The sequence below is a fragment of the Triticum dicoccoides genome, chromosome 1B (assembly GCF_002162155.2).
Source record: "Triticum dicoccoides isolate Atlit2015 ecotype Zavitan chromosome 1B, WEW_v2.0, whole genome shotgun sequence".
NCBI classification, from domain to species: domain Eukaryota; kingdom Viridiplantae; phylum Streptophyta; class Magnoliopsida; order Poales; family Poaceae; genus Triticum; species Triticum dicoccoides.
Window position 1 is genome coordinate 613099566 of NC_041381.1, and position 17625 is coordinate 613117190.

At 43.8% G+C, this 17625-nt stretch overlaps 3 non-coding genes and 1 pseudogene across 3 annotated transcripts; all 4 read right to left on the reverse strand.

Annotated features, from left to right (window-relative positions):
- Positions 1 to 7977: 7977 nt before the first annotated feature.
- LOC119351071 lies at positions 7978 to 8081 on the reverse strand. Its single transcript, XR_005169612.1, has one exon. It is a non-coding gene; the product is annotated as a small nucleolar RNA Z107/R87 (small nucleolar RNA).
- Positions 8082 to 8209: 128 nt separating this feature from the next.
- Positions 8210 to 8288, reverse strand: LOC119351126. Its single transcript, XR_005169661.1, has one exon. It is a non-coding gene; the product is annotated as a small nucleolar RNA U31b (small nucleolar RNA).
- Positions 8289 to 11813: 3525 nt separating this feature from the next.
- On the reverse strand, positions 11814 to 11995 carry LOC119351633. Its single transcript, XR_005170072.1, has one exon. It is a non-coding gene; the product is annotated as a small nucleolar RNA Z112 (small nucleolar RNA).
- Positions 11996 to 12547: 552 nt separating this feature from the next.
- On the reverse strand, positions 12548 to 12637 carry LOC119351628 (annotated as a pseudogene).
- Positions 12638 to 17625: the final 4988 nt, after the last annotated feature.

A 17625-nucleotide genomic window follows, 5' to 3' on the forward strand; every position in this document is an offset into this window, starting at 1 on the left:
GAGAAGAAGCCATCTAGCTAATAACTATGGACCCGGAGGTCTATGGTAAAATACTCACACTTCATCGGAAAGGCAATGGTGTTGATGTAGATGCCCTCCGTGAACGATTCCCCCTCCGACAGATCGCCAAAAAAGGCCCCAAGATGGGATCTCACGGGTACAAAAGGTTGCGGTGGTGGAAAAGTTGTTTCGTGGCTCTCTCTGATCAATATAGGGTATAAAAGTATATATAAGCGAAAGAAGTATGTCGGTGGAGCTATCAGGGGCCCATGAGGGTGGGGGGGCGCGCCTACCACCCTGGGCGCGCCCTCCTGCCTCGTGGCCGCCACGCGGAGTTCCAGACTTCCACTCCAAGTTTTCTGGATTGATTTTGTTACAAAAAAGATCATCACGAAGGTTTCATTCCATTTGGACTCCGTTTGGTATTCTTTTTCTGTGAAACTCTAAAAGAGGGGGGAAATAGAAACTGGCACTAGGCCTCCGGTTAATAGGTTACTCCCAAAAATAATATAAAAGAGCATATTAAAGCCCATTAAACATCCAAAACAGATAATATAATAGCATGGAACAATAAAAAATTATAGATACGTTGGAGACGTATCACGAACCTCGTAGGTCAACCAGAGCATGTTCCACACTAGAGTGGTGCGGTAATCGTGTTCTGGAAGTCATGTTACTAGACCATGACGAACCTACGAACTATGAGGAAGCGATGACAAGACTAGATTCTGCGAAATGGCTTGAGGCCATGAAATCTGAGATAGGATCCATGTATGAGAACAAAGTATGGACTTTGGTTGACTTGCACGATGATCGGCAAGTGATAGAGAATAAATGGATCTTCAAGAAGAAGACTGACGCTGACGGTAATGTTACTGTCTACAAAGCTCGACTTGTTGCGAAAGGTTTTCGACAAGTTCAAGGAGTGGACTAGGATGGGACCTTCTCACCCATAGCGATGCATAAGTCTGTCCGAATCATGTTAGCAATTGTCACATTTTATGATTATAAAATTTGGCAAATGGATGTCAAAACTATCTTCCTTAATGGATTTCTCAAAGAAGAGTTGTATATGATGCAACCAGAAGGTTTTGTCGATCCTAAAGGTGCTAACAAAGTGTGCAAGCTCGAGCGATCCATTTATAGACTGGTGCAAACATCTTGGATTTGGAATATATGCTTTGATAGTGTGATCAAAGCTTATGGTTTTATACAGACTTCTGGAGAAGCCCGTATTTACAAGAAAGTGAGTGGGAGCTCTATAGCATTTCTAATATTATATGTGGATGACATATTGTTGATTGGAAATAATACAGAATTTCTAGATAGCATAAAAGGATACTTGAATAAGAATTTTTCAATGAAAAACCTCGGTGAAGCTGCTTATATATTGGGCATCAAGATCTATAGAGATAGACCAAGACGCTTAATTGGACTTTCACAAAGCACATACCTTGATAAAGTTTTGAAGAAATTCAAAATGGATCAGTCAAAGAAAGGGTTCTTGCCTGTGTTACAAGGTGTGAAGTTGAGTCAGACTCAATGCCCGACCACTGCAGAAGATAGATAGAAAATGAAAGTCATTCCCTATGCCTCAACCATATGTTCTATCATGCATGCAATGTTGTGTACCAGACCTGATGTGTGCCTTTCTATAAGTTTCCCAGGGAGGTACCAGAGTAATCCAGGAGTGGATCCTGGACAGCGGTCAAGAACATCCTGAAATACCTGAAAAGGACTAAGGATATGTTTCTCGTTTATGGAGGTGACAAAGAGCTTGTCGTAAATGGTTACGTTGATGCTAGCTTTGACACTGATCCGGATGACTCTAAGTCGCAAACCGCATACGTATTTATATTGAATGGTGGAGCTGTCAGTTGGTGCAGTTCCTAGCAGGGGGTCGTGGTGGGATCTACGTGTGAAGCGGAGCGCATAGCTACTTCGGAAGCAGCAAATGATGGAGTCCGGATGAAGGAGTTCATATCCGATCTAGGTGTAATACCTAGTGCATCGGGTCCAATGAAAGTCTTTTGTGACAATACTGGAGCAATTGCCTTAGCGAAGGAATCCAGATTTCACAAGGGAACCAAACACATCAAGAGATGCTTCAACTCCATCCGCGATAGAGTCAAGGAGGGAGACATAGAGATTTGCAAAATACATACGGATCTAAGTGTTGCAGACCCATTGCCTAAGCCTCTTCCACGAGCAAAACATGATCAACACCAAGACTCCATGGGTGTTAGAATCATTACAATGTAATCTAGATTATTGACTCTAGTGCAAGTGGGAGACTGAAGGAAATATGCCCTAGAGGCAATAATAAAGTTGTTATTTATATTTCCTGATATCATGATAGATGTTTATTATTCATGCTAGAATTGTATTAACCGGAAACTTAATACACGTGTGAATACATAGACAAAAATAAGTGTCCCTAGTATGCCTGTACTTGACTAGCTCGTTAATCAAAGATGGTTAAATATCCTGACCATGGACACGTGTTGTCATTTGATGAACGAGATCACATCATTAGAAGAATGATGTGATGGACAAGACCATCTGTTAGCTTCGCATAATGATTGTTAAGTTTTATTGCTATTGTTTTCTTCATGACTTATACCTATTCCTTTGACTATTAGATTATGCAACTCCCGAATACCGGAGGAATACCTTGAGTGCTATCAAACATCACAACATAACTGGGTGATTATAAAGATGCTCTACGGGTCTCTCCGAAGGTGTTTGTTGGGTTGGCATAGATCGAGATTAGGATTTGTCACTCCGACTATCGGAGAGGTATCTCTGGGCCCTCTCGGTAATGTGCAAGATCTCTATTTGCCTCTGTCATTCTATGAGTCGCTTCCTTTTTGCGTATGGCACCCCCACTCCCTTTGGTAGCATCTACTAATTCAGAACTTAATTTGAAAGCCATATTTTGACCCGGACGCTTTTGGGATGCTTCTAATAACCAACGAATGGCAAGTTTCTGTTTTCTTATTCGGGATCTTGCTTTTCATGGTTCTCATCTCTGAAAATCATGATTTTCGCGAGAGAACCAAATCCAAGTTAGTGAAGATCATGATTTGGGCCGGCTTGATAATCATTTATTGAATCAGTGTAATGACTCGACAAAATTGAGAGAAAAAAAATTGTCTTTTGGGCAAATTGCACATCACGATAAGCCTTGTAAACAATGTGACTAATGAGTTAGTTGTGGGATGATGCATTACGGAACGAGTAAAGAGACTTGCCAGTAACAAGATTGAACTAGGTATGAGGATACCGATGATCGAATCTTTGGCACCCGATGACAAAGGGAATGACGTATGTTGTCATTGCGGTTTGACCGATAAAGATCTTCGCAGAATATGTAGGAACCAATATGAGCATCCAGGTTCCGCTGTTGGTTATTGATCGGAGATGTGTCTCGGTCATGTCTACCTAGTTCTTGAGCCCGTAGGGTCTGCACGCTTAACGTTCGATGACGATTTGTATTACGAGTTATGTGGTTTGGTGACCGAAGATTGTTCGGAGTCCCAGATGAGATCACGGACATGACGAGGAGTCTCGAAATAGTCGAGAGGTAAAGATTGATATATTGGACGATGGTATTCGGACACCGCAATGGTTTCGGCACGTTTCGGATATTTATCGGAGTACCGAGGGGTTACCGAAACCCCCGGGGAAGTATTGGGCCTACATGGGCCATAGGAAGAGAGAGGGGAGCCCGCAAGGGGTGGCTCCCCTCCTAAGGGAGTCCGAATTGGACAAGGGAGAAGGGGGCGCGGCCCTCTTTCCTTCTCCCTCTCCCTCTCCCTCTCCTTCTCTTTTCCCCTCCGAAAGAAAGGAAAGGGGGGGAGACTAGGATTGGGAGTCCTAGTTAGTTTCCCCCCACTTGGGCGCGCCCCTAGGGCCGGCCTCCTCCCCTCCTCCTTTATATACAGGGGTAGGGGGCACCCCAAAGCACATCAATTGTTCTTAGCCGTGTGCGGTGCCCTCCTCCACAGTTTACTCCTCCGGTCATATTATCGTAGTGCTTAGGCAAAGCCCTGCGCAGATCACGTCACCATCACCGTCACCACGCCTTCATGCTGATGAAACTTTCCCTCGACACTTTGCTGGATCAAGAGTTCGAGGGACATCATCGAGCTGAACTTGTGTTGAACTCGGAGGTGTAGTACATTCGGTACTTGATCGGTTGGACTGCGAAGACGTTCGACTACATCAACTGTGTTAACCTAACGTTTCTGCTTTCGGTCTACGAGGGTACGTGGACACACTCTCCCCCTCTCGTTGCTATGCATCTCCTAGATAGATCTTGCGTGATCGTAGGAAATCTTTTCAAATTACGTGCTACGTTCCCCAACACTTTGGTGCATGGGCGGGGGTAGAGGGGCGTACCAGCCCCTTGAGGGTTGGTGTGTTCTTCCCCTTTTGGCCCATAAGGCCCAATAACCTACCATGGCTGCCCGGAACCCCTTCCGGTGACATGATAAGTACCCAATACCACCCGAAACACTTACAGTGTCCAAATACCATCATCCTATATATCAATCTTTACCTCTGGACCATTCTGGAGCTCCTCATCGTGTCCGTGATCTCATTCGGGACTCCGAACAACATTCAGTCACAAAATCATATAACTCATATAACACTATATCGTCAGCGAACGTTAAGTGTGCGGACCCTACGGGTTCGAGAACTATGTAGACATGACTGAGACACCTCTTCGGTCAATAAACAATAGCGGAACCTGGATGCCCATATTGGTTCCTACATATTCTTTGAAGATCTTTATTGGTCGAACCGTTATGACAACATATGTAATTCCCTTTGTCCATCGATATGTTACTTGCCCGAGATTCGATCGTCGGTATCTCTATACCTAGTTCAATCTCATTACTGGCAAGTCTCTTTACTTGTTCTGTAATACATCACCTTGTGACTAACTCCTTAGTCATTTGCTTGCAAGCTTATGATGTGTATTACCGAGAGGGCCTAGAGATACCTCTCCGATACTCGGAGTGATAAATCCTAATCTCGATCTATGCCAACTCAACAAACACCTTCAGAGATACCTATAGAGCATCTTTATGATCACCCAGTTACGTTTTGATGTTTGATAGCACACAAGGTATTCCTCCGGTATACGGGAGTTGCATAATCTCATAATCGAAGGAATATGTATTTGACATGAAGAAAGCAATAGCAATAAACTGAACGATCGTTATGCTAAGCTAACGGATGGGTCTTGTCCATCACATCATTTTCCTAATGATGTGATCCCGTTATCAAATGACAACGCATGTCTATGGTTAGGAAACCTTAATCATCTTTGATCAACGAGCTAGTCTAGTAGAGGCTTACTAGGGACACGGTATTTGTTTATGTGTTCACACATGTATTTAGCTTTCCGATCAATACAATTATAGCATGAATAGTAAACCTTTATCATGAATAAGGAAATATAAAATAACAACTTTATTATTGCCTCTAGGTCATATTTCCTTCAGTCATGTACTAGGTTCAGACAAAATTAGAAAGGTCCAAGTTGAACCATTTAGCTCACTTCTCCTCACTCCCGGGTCGCCCGACCACCGGGGGGGGGGGCTCCCCCTTTCTCCTCTCATCGCCGCCAGAAGCGCATGCTGACGAAGGCTGACATGCTTTGAGGATAATGGTGGCGGGACACTTCTCTGGTTGCTTTGTATGGCGGTGGTGCTGGGTGCAGCGGCGGGCACACGTGTTGTGGATGTGTGTTGCATAGTGGAGGTTGAGGTGGTGACGTGTTTATGATCTCCGATGGGCAAGTGATGGTTAATGCAGCCTGCGAGGCCCGACCTAGGCCCGTCTGGGCTGGTGCATGGTTTGGCCTCCGACTCGCAGGCATGGCCTCGGTGCTTAGATCTAAGTGAATAAGACATGTCGTACTATACACCATTGTAAGTGAATATTTGGAATAAAGCCGCACCTACTATTTACCTTGGTATCTTTTCACTCATTATATATACTAAGATGTGAGTGGTGACATGACCCATGTATCCAAGCAAGCAAATATAGGTTGTTTCCTTATTTGTTCATCCAAACTTCGTATGTTTAAGTGAGAAAAAAATTGTTGTAATTTCTATTCTTCTGTGATCATGCTTTAGGGATGAGCGGCATTGGGAAAAATAATTCAATTGACTAAGCCCCACTCGCAAGTCGATTATGTTTCATTACTTTGTTGTACACCTTGGTGCATGCTTGCACTAGTACCTACAGCCTCTAAGCTCTATAGAAATGGGGAGTTCTGACTACTTCTCTTGATTTTTGGTGAGTGTCCCCGTCTCTTGATTTACTTAGTGATTCTCGCCCACCTAATTGTCAGAAGCTAGCACACAATAACAATGACACTAGAAGGTGCACATACCCTTGGTGCTGGAATGTCACAAGGGCCACAACCACCCTTGATTGTCAATGATTGCAAGAGTTCCATGAGAGTCCTAATTTCTTGAAACATGTTGCATGTCATACTATTTTCCCTCTTTACGCACAGTAGAGATGTGACCAATGTAGCCAAGGAAAGAGACATGCACATTTCTTTGGTTGTCCAGACATACTTTGCTTCTTAACTTTAGGTGAGAATCACAGTTGTTATTCTAACATGATCATACTTTGGGATGTGTGACATTAGGAAAAATAGTTCAACCGCAAGAGGATCACGCATTGTGCAACTTGATTATGTTTCCGTGATTCACTTCACTCCTTGGTGGATCGTTGTACTAATCCTACAACCTCTAGGCTATTAAAAAGGGGGTTGTGGTTTATCCTCATATTCTTCAATTGATGTCGGCGCCTATCATTGAGTGATCATTGTGTCTCCGCCTACGAAACCAAGAAGCAGACATGCAATAGCAGTATGTGTAAGCGCCTCTTTGGTATGCAAGATTGGTAGGAATGTAAAAAATCGTAGATTGTATGTCATTGACTCATTGTCATATTGAATCTTGTAAGAGTTGAAAACACCATGAATCTATTATACACGGTGTTTGGTTGCTATATAGAAAAAACACAAGTATTCCTGTTGTTATGGAAATAACCTTCGACGTGGGGTATCTTTCACATGCTATGTTTTGCGTTACTTCACTCAATTTTTTTAGAGTATTATTGCCTTGTTTGAATTTATTGTTTCTTTTAGTTATTTTATTTGGTGTTTCCTTTGGATTTTAATTCATAGAGAACCCTCTAGCTATCCCCTCCAATCATGTGGCCCAAATATTTCTCAATGATCATGCCATGTGGGTAGAGCCCAAAAATATCTGTACTGAAATTTATTTTGGGCAAAAAGCAAATAAACCCTTTTTTGAAACCCAAAAAAATGAGTTTTGAACTAAAAGTATTTATCTTTCAGAACAGTAATTCATTTAAAATTATTTCTGATGTCTATTATATATAAGATCACTATTACTTCAAAAAAAACAAAAGTTTTTTAGTTATTTATTAAAAAACATTTTGGGAAAGCCATAAATGGTATTTCTAGGGTTAGCATATTTATTTTCCTCTAAAATTTCCTTTAAGAATTCCCAAACTATATTTGAGCATTTTCAACACCAACATGAGTTTTACCGCATGGTCATGTCCAAAAATATAAACAACTAATTCACCCTCTCCTTTTCTCTCAGGACCAAGACTTTAAAATTTTCCTTACTCAGTAAATCTGCAGTGAATTAAATCATAGCCCCATCATGTGCTACGGTTGCATGATAAAGAGATGACGAGCCATTATCTTGTGTTTCCGACGTAACGTCTTGTGTTTCTGAGTTGTCATCATTCTATATACCATGTGGGGTTTTTGCACTTTTTGTATGCGTTTGGCCGTGTATTTGTGGTTTGTGCTTTATCTATAAAACGGGGCGGAAGCCTTTTTGGCGAACTATGCCCTCCAAAGCAAACAAACAAACAAATAGAAAATACTAAAAAGCACATGAGATATTAGATGTCTCAATTCAACGGGATAATTTGCATACAAATCAACTCGTGAGAGAAAACCTATGAGTTGGTCTGTTGAGCTTGAACATTTGCAAATCGTCATTGCCATTGTCCAAGGAAAAGAACAATTCAAAAATAATGCACGATATCTTACTATAAAATCCCTGTTTTATTTTATTCAACTAACAGTATAGAAGTTAGCATAGCACTAAACTATATAGTCAAAATTTCATCTACAGAGTCAGATTCATAAGTATGTCAATCAGCACAGATCCACCCAAGCAGAACCTAAGACGGGGGCGACAAACATCATCCTCATAACTACAATATAGCCAATTCACAACCGGGTAGCTCAGTCATTCCAACCATATGTACTCTGTTTTATCTCAATTCGTACCATCTTGTGCGCTACATAATGATTACAGCTGGCATGACATGAAAGTTCTGAACAAATTTTAGTTGTCCAACAATTTACAAAAAACTGGTCTCTTACAAACTGACTCAATAACTTCAAGCAAAAGTAAACGGATAGGAGCTCAGTAAGAACATAGAGATTGATAATCACACCTGATATATCATACTGAGTGAATTTTCGCATCAATGCTCCAAATCCAAGCCAAAAAAAAACTTTAATTTAGGATACAGTTTCTCATGTGCAATTAGAATTGAAACTGGACAAGCAAGCTAAAGGTCGTCAACTAGGAGCTAAATAGTTTTGTTCAAGTTCGCAGTTTGGGCATCCAAACTACAAAAACAAACAGGTTTTGACCTCATTATTAAAAACAGACTTTCAGAATATATTTTTTACTTTGCTAGGGCATTTTAACCTCCAAATACATTCCCAGATCATATTTGAGCCTGTGGCTCCCATCTCATTGGTGCGCCTCAACTTGGACCCATGTTGATGATCCCACTCCGCAAAATAGGCAGTTCCACCAGAAACCTGCCGTTCTTCATCAAACTCCATGCCACGAAATGTTCCATACCATACGACGGTAAAGGGATCGAGGGTATACGCTGCACAAAATCTGCTTCACAAGCTCTACATCCCATTGTCTTGTGACGGGATCAATAAGGTCCCCAACTTTTGAAAGGAGATTACCCCAATGGACAGTCACAATTTTCCGGTTCGTACCATTTGGAACCCATGTTTCTGACCATTTGGAATCCATCATGACCACATATAAACCATCACAAATAGGTTAGCTCCGGCGTTGAAGCTAGCCTTTGGGTTGACCCAGCACCAGCTAAAAGGTCCGAATTCTGCAGGTCTGATCGTCGAATTCCACATCAGGGTAGGTGGTGGAAGCAGAATGCTGACAGAGTACACCCCTGCGATGTCCGTGCTCACCTGCATTGGCTTCTGCGGCCTCAGTTGGTCATCGGATTTTAAGTTCTGGACCGTTCCTGATAAGATCCGGTCAGCATGCCTTTGAATTTCGCCCTCTGCTTCGCCTAGATGAAATACTTACCTGTTGATGCGGTGGCGCCCGAAGAGTGTCTTTCTTGTGTGCTATTGCATGCGGATTTGGTCATGATTAAATTTAAGTTTTTTTCATTTCAGAAACCATGGCTAGATGATCATGGCGTGGAGTAGTTTAGCGGATCTAAATCTGATAGTACTACCCTTTTGATTGCACAGATTTCCCGTAAGCTGTACGTTTTTCTTAAGAACATTCTGTAGTTTTCCGTAAGCTGTACCTCTATGGTTTGTACACTCAGATCGCACTGTCTACATATGGAGGATTGAACAGCAGTTACAAGCTGTACCACAGACACAGAGGAGCGACAAATCCTGCCAGTGCATCCACGAGCCGGCTATAAACCTTTGGGTTGAACCAAACAAGCTTGGCCATCCAGGGCTGAGACCTGAGAGACTAATATCCGCACCAAACACCGTAGCACAAGTGTGAAGATCCATGTCAAATGACCAGCTTATAAATAGGGCTACCCTTTTTATTTACTCTACTACAAATCAATTTGTCATTCGAATCAAAACTCCACCAGCTAATTAACATTTACACAGAATAAACGTGGACGTTTTCCTTGTGCTCATCACAGGAAAGCACCGAGCATATTGCACAACCAACTTAGCACAATCGGTGTTGGAATGTAGAGCCATCTCTTACGGTCTGCACAGCAGCTGCTGCACCAGGCAAAGCCTTACCCCCTCACCAGATTGACAAATTTTGCAACTTGATGCTCATGAATCTCACCCAACAACACACATTCCGGCACAATGTGCCCACAGGTTTATGCGTGCATGGTGATTTAAGAAGAACAATATGTAAACCCCCACAGATTCTGGCGCGATGTACAAGCGAAGCTACAAGTTTACGCCAAATACAACAAAAAAACCCAGCACATTGACATACCAGCAAAGCACCGCGCAAGGACCCACTAGTCATATTCTGCTCACAAAAGAAATAGCAATCACAACACAGGAAATGTATAGCCTCTTCCATTGACATTGCACGTCTCAACCCAGCATCTCCAAGATAACGTAAAAAGTTTCCTAATACACTTATTGCTTGCCTCAGATAGCTGTCCTCCAATTACTAACATTAGCTCCCTTGGAATAGTGTACTGAATGAATTCTTACAGAAAGGAAGAGTATCAAACAAATTACTCCTGACAAGTCTATGGGGCTTCTTTGCTCCAAGGTTCCCATCTCCCTCTCCCTCTTTTCAATTCTGGACACGGGCTGGAGTAGCGCCCCCATCTTTCTCTCTCTCTCCTTTCAGTTCTGGACACGCGTTGGCACAGTGCCCCTTGTTCTACACTTCTTGGCGTAGCGCCTCTTCTTCCTTCTCTTCATGGGTGCTGCCATGAATTCCTGGATAGCTTCCTTCATTCCTTTCCTCTGTTGCTGAACCACTTCTTGTGTCTTCGTGAGTAGACGACACTGGGCTGGATTGTGGTTAATCGCTTCACACATGAAACACGTGACTTGCATAATGGGACATTCTTCACCCAAATGACTCGCTTCACAGTAGGGGCATCCATCCTGGTGTTCCTTGTAGGTGTGTCCTATTTCTCCACAGATTTTGCATGCGCGGTGCATCTTCATATTTGGATCAGAGGAATCCAAGAAAATTATTGTTTGTTGGTGCTCAGATTCTATGGATGTATAGGAGTTGCTCACGGGGATTTCCCATCAGTAATCACTGCACCAAAAAAGGTTCAAATCGCTAAATCAGCAGTCCCAGAAGAACTAGAATTATACAGACAACAAAAAGCAAACAAAAAAAAACAATATAGCAGAGATTAATCTGGAATTTGGGGGCGAGCATAGCCCAAGACCATCTAGACAGATTTGCACTCTTAAGCGGCACCTGAATTACCTCTCGGGAGCGTTGTAAACTCAGATGCACCAAGAGAACGGCGGCTGAACAATGGGACAGTGATCTGCAAGTCAAACAAATGAAACACCAGCACATAAAAATGAAAGCATCAAAGAGGAGTCTTAGGCGGCAACTGCGAATGTTTTGAGAAAAAAAAAATCAAGGCAACACAACGAATAAGTGAAGACAGCAAAGTAACTCAGACATCAGCATTAGCTCTCGAGCATGGCTGGGCGAAAGCTCTTAGGCGGCAACTGTGAATGTTTGAGAACAAGCCTTAAATTTATCATCATTGCCAGAAAATATCCTCAAATCAGATTGACGACAACTTGTTAGCTAGTCATAACAAAATTTAATCACAATAACCAGTTCTGTAGACCGACCAAAATACGGTCTCAGGTTAGGCCGAATAGCCCATGGTGCCCTTTTCCTTCTAAACTAGGTGCAACAGACAATTAGATACAATGCAAAAAAACAGAGCAAACAAGATTAGAGAGAATCCCTAGACCCACTTAAAATGACGCACACAGCTGAACCAAACCAGCTGCACATGGAGATTCCAGCCCAGATCAAACCACAAAGGTTATGGCCGAAGGAGGACACTTGCAGTGGAGAGAAGCAGCTGTTGTTTACAGTCTCTCATACGGCACTTCCTATGGTCTGAGAATCTTCACCAGGATAATTTAAGAACAGACAAAAGTAGATATATACATAAACAATACTAGGACCTGAAGCTATTGGCATTAAGCCTCAGAATTTCAATTGTCCAGCAATTTGCCTCACAAACTGGTTCTTAGTTTATATTGAAAGAATACCGGAAAGACATATCAATAACATCAAGCATAAGTAAACGGAAAGGAGCTCAGTAAGAACGTAGCGATTGATAGTCACACCTGATATATCATATTGAATGAATTTTCGCATCAATGCTCCAAATCCAAGCAAAAATATATATATATATCTTGAATTTGGGATATGGTTTCTCATATGCAGTTAGAATTGAAACTACACAAGCAAGCTAAAGGTCGTCAACTAGGAGCCAAAGATTTTCTTCAAGTTCACAGTTTGGTCTTCTGAACTACAAGAAACAAACAGATTTTGACCTAATTATTAACTATACTTTCCTAGTGAAGAGAATTGAGACATATGCTTGTCTATTACTTTAGCTTAATATAAAAATAAAAACAATTAAGAAGTCAAACCTAGAAGATAATGCTATATATTTAATAAGAAGACTCAGAATATGGGTGGTGATTCAGCGGGATGGCCTCAAACCGGATGCAGAAACAACGAACGAGACCAAATATCAATCGTCACCGGCCTCAAACCGGATGCAGAAACAAGTAATAAAATCCTTCAAAGTAGAACGCAGAGAGAAGAGAGATCGAAAACTGCAGAGGAATGGAGGAGGGAACCTGCTGAGACGGGAGGTGGCGGCGTGGGGAAGAAGGTCTCTCTTCGCTGGTGGTTAGGGATCCGTAAAGGCGCCCGGCCGACCCGTGCCGTTGGATCGTCGTGGCTCGTAGGCGACCGGCCCAGGATTCACTTCAGAGAATGTGTACTACGTCTGATGGGGCCCACGAACCCATCGCTTTGTTCTTTTTAATGCGTTTGAGAAGCCTAAACTAGCCGGGCCCGCAAAACGCACGAAACTACAAAATAACCCTCAGTTTATAGTTTTAGGCGAAAAAAACAATCATAATAGAACCTGTAAACCACCCCAACCCGTAATTTTTTAAGGGGCACCGCAAACATCCCGGTCGAACTCGTGAAAATAAAGATTTCGAAGACGATCTGAGAACGACCTATATACGGGAAAGATCGTTGGCGGGAGTCCAACTGCCAGCGGAAACTTCATGGCTCGCTCCCGTTCGCCCGTCCCCGGCCACGGACGCACGCCCCGGCCGCAGCGCCGGCCCTCACTGCCGTGCCCGCCAGCCGTTCGCCCCGTCCGCCAAGCCCGCTGGCCGTCCGCCACACCTGCCGATCGTCCGCCGAGCCCGCCGGCCGTCCGCCGCGCCCGCCGGCCGTTCGCTGCCCCGGCCTGCAGTTCTCTCGACGAGGAGCTCGCTAGCTAGCTAGCCAGCCGAATTGATTCGAATGGATCAGTTAGCTAGCTAGCTAGCAGCTCAATGAATGCGCGTGTAGCTAGCGAATGAAGGAGTTCGGTCGCCGCCCGCGCTGCCCCGGCAGCCTTGGCCTCCGCCCGCGCTGCGGCCGTTTGCTGCTGCAGTCGGCACTGCTGCTGGCCCTGGCCCGGTCGCGCTCGCTGGTGAGCACGAAGAGATGGTCGCTGAGGCAGGACACGCACACGCCGAGATGACGAAGGTCGAGATGGAAAGGGCGTGAGGAAGAAGATGGTATATTTAGAGAATATTCTTTTTTACGGGTTGATTATACGGGTTCTGTTCGGTCGCAGCTAAAATCGACATTTATAATCCGTTTTTCTCAGCCCGTAAAACACTTATGCAGGTCGTGGTTTTGCGGGGTCAGACCCCGCATCCGTCCGGCCCGCAAAACGTGTTTGCAGTTCGCGAAAAAATGCCTTTACGGGCCAGCGTGCACGGCCGCGGATGCAGACCCCGCAAAGCCGACCCATAAAAAAGCATATTCCGCGGGTTTGATCTGGCGCAACTCCTCCCGGTCCGGAAAACCTAAATTTGCACTTTGATTTGATCTAATGTAATGCATTTTGTTTTTTCAACAACATTGAATACCTAAAACATCACCAAATCTTTGCTAGAATAGTAAGACCAAAGAAAACAAGAACCATAATTATGCATTTTAGAAGATTTCCAACTTCCATAACTGCTCCCACTAGTTAAAGTAATATCTTCTCCACGCACTCATTGGTGATCTACGGATTCTTGATCTTGCATTCTTCATTCTTCATCTTTGGTTCAGAAGAAGTAGACGTTGCTTCCACTCTAATTGAACATGCAGCCGCATCATTGTTTTCTGTTCTACTAAGGAGTGCGTCAACATCTATTAACTTTCTTTCTATCAATAAATCAATGTATTGGCCTTCCCAAAACCAAAATGAGTATCCATCTCCCTACACAAAAGAATGACCATGTTCGGAATGAGGATCCGCAATTGAACCAAAGAATGAGCTATCAAAACGAGCTACCGCAAGTGCACGTATCCATCGTTTTCGTATTTGAAGAACACCCATCCGGGGTGCTTCGGCGTGGCCGAAGTAAGCCGCAGCATTGTCTGCATGCAGTCGTCGCATTGTATGAGAGGCAACGGCGAGCCATAGAGCCGCTGCACGAGCGCCGAGCCCGGTGGACGGCCGAACGAATCCATGGCCGCAAATCGTCGGCGGCGCCGGGAGGACGAACCCGTCCCTGCATGCGGTGATGCGCCCTTGCTGGGGCTGCGGGAGATGCTCCCGGACCACTCCATCGCTTGGCGCAGCCGCTGGCACAGCCAAATCCGGCGGCCACGAGATGAAGGTCCACAGATCCGCAAATCCGGCGGCCCGCCGGCGCAGCGGGTGGGAGAGGGGAGGCCTCGTGCGTGCGGTGGCCTTTTGGCGAGCTCCTGCCGGCTGCTTTCGTCGGAATCTTGGGCGGCGGGGTGGCCGCGACGCGAGGGAGGAGAGAGGAGGTGGTTGGCGGAGGAAAGCACGGACTGAAATGTTCCTTCACCAACCACTTCCGTTTCTATGCAGGGCACCGCAGCGGTGAGAGGGAACCCGCGAATACACGGGTTGGGGCCGAGATTTTACCGCGCCCCATAATTTTTTTTGCGGGTAAGGCGGAATGTGGGGTGCGAACTGGCCCGGCCCAGAAAACGCAGCGAGACACACTTAGGTTGTTAGATCGCAAAAAATGCGAGTAGAGCCAGGATTCGTTCTCTAATCGCATGCGCAGTAACATTCGAACCCAGCAACTAGGCTATCCTTACTACGCTGTTTATATTGAGGACAAAGAACCTTACTATGTACCCAGCCTATTATGCTTATTATTTTATGATAAAATGAAAACAAAAATGAAAAATGAATGCACAATATAAAAAACGTGAATTTCAAAGAAAGTTCATATAATTGAAAAGGTTCGTACAAACTGAAAAAAATTGTGAATTTGAGAAAACTTCACCAACTTTAGGAAACAAGTGATGAAATTTCGAAAAAAGTTCACCGATTTTGAACAAAAAGTTCGCCAACTTAAAAAATTTTATCAATTTTGAACAAAAAAAGTTCAATAATTTGAAAAAACACTTCACTAGTTTTGAAAAAAGTTTGTTGATTTTGAAAAAAGTTCATCAACTTAGAAAAAATTCATCAAAATTGAAAAAATTTCATCGATTTTGAAAAAAACCTCATTGATTTTGAAAAAAAATTCATGAAAATTGGAAAAAGGTTCATCGAATTTGAAGAAGTTCATAGAATTCAGTTTATCGATTTTGAAAAAAAAAGTTCATCAAATTCAAAGGGATGCAGGAGGAACCTGGTTGTACAAAAAGGAAAGAAAACAAAAAACAAAAAACAAAAAAGGAAAAAGGAAGAAAAAGGAAAAAGAGAGAATAAAAGAGGGGAAAGGTTGTAAGTTTTTAGAATCAGGTGCGTGGTGGGGTGGGAACAGAAGCATGCAACGACGAGCAATGTCCCAGGTTCGAGTTGCAACCTGCTCCATCACTTTTTTGCCGAAATCAATAATTAAGGAGTACTCCTTGCGGAGATCACTTCAACTTTTCCAGGTTGCGACAAGTGGCGCGCTGTGAGTTTTCCCTTTTTTCGTAGATCCGTTTATTCAAAATGTTTTATCTCTTAAATCGTACGTCCAAATCTCGAACTGCTTTCGTCATTGGATTCCTCGCGTCGAGATATTCAAAACTAGATCCCATGTTGATAGGTTTTGACGAACTTTTTTTTCACGGAAAAACCAAACAAAAAACCGACGAAAAAACCGAACCGGAAACACGGGTTTTTTCCCTTTCCGAAAGAGGCACGCCCGTGCCTCTGACGAAAGCACAACCATGCCTCTGGCGAAAGCAAAACACGGCCTCTCGCGAAAGAAAACAACAGAAAACGCGTTCTTTTTCCTTTTACGAAAGAGGCACGCCCGTGCCTCTCACGAAAGCACAACCGTGCCTCTGGCGAAAGCAAAACCGTGCCTCTCGCGAAAAAAAAACAAAAAACGTGTTTTTTTCCTTTTCGAAAGAGGCACGCCCTTGCCTCTCGCGAAAGCACAACCGTGCCTCTGGCGGAAGCAAAACCGTGCCTCTCGCGAAAGAAAAAAAAACTGAAAACGCGTTTTTTTCCTTTCCGAAAGAGGCAAGCCCGTGACTCTCGCGAAAGCACAACCGTGCCTCTGACGGAAGCAAACCCGTGCCTCTCGCGAAAGAAGAAAAAAAACAGAAAACGTGTTTTTTCCCTTTCCGAAAGAGGCACACCCGTGCCTCTCGCGAAAGCACAACCGTGCCTCTGGCGGAAGCAAAACGGTGCCTCTCGCGAAAAAAATGCATTTTTCTGCGTAAAAAAAATATTTTTTTCAAAAAAAAAATTTGATCGAAAAGCTAGGAAAGACCAGTAGAAAACCAAAACGTCAAAAAAACCCAAAAAAAACCAGTTAAAAGCTGAAAACGCGTGCGTAAAAATAAAAAAAAAATAAAATCCGGAGAGAGCGCCTAGAGCGCGACACATGGCGAATGGCTGTAAGCGCGCCATGTGGCGCTGATCGTTGCGAGGCTCCCGAAGAAGCGCTTGTTAATTAGTTGCTCCCTTTTTTGCGTTCTAAGAACATAGAAAAAAACCTCAGGCACCCCTACATGGGCCGGCCCATCACGGAGGGCTGCAGGCGCTAGTTTGCAAAAATGCACACAACCGGGCGCCTGCAACGCTAAATAGGAAATGCCCCTAAGACGAACCGCCGCCACTGCAAAAATGCAAAAGCATTGTGGCTCGGCATCGAGGAGCCACCACGCCAAAGCAAGTCACCTCGCCAAAGAGAATGTATGTGACATCTTCGAATCGGACTCAACCATTTGTGGGAACTCACAGGATTGTCTAGTGCTCGAACCCAGGAATAACCGCCTACCGTGCCACTAAGTTTGCGAGACACTGGAGGATTCCTCCCTAATGGCACAAAGGTACGAAATGCAAATGGAAAACCAATTTGAGCCACCCCGGAAAAAATCTACAGTCTCGAGTACCCGATCAAGGGGGTCAAACAAAGACTCACATATGGTCAGTGCACTCATTCTTTGATCAAGACAATACGAACTCGGCCCTAAGTCAGCCCGTGTGGAAAAACACACCAATGCTTAACCATATATAGCCTTCCGACATTACCATCCTAAATTA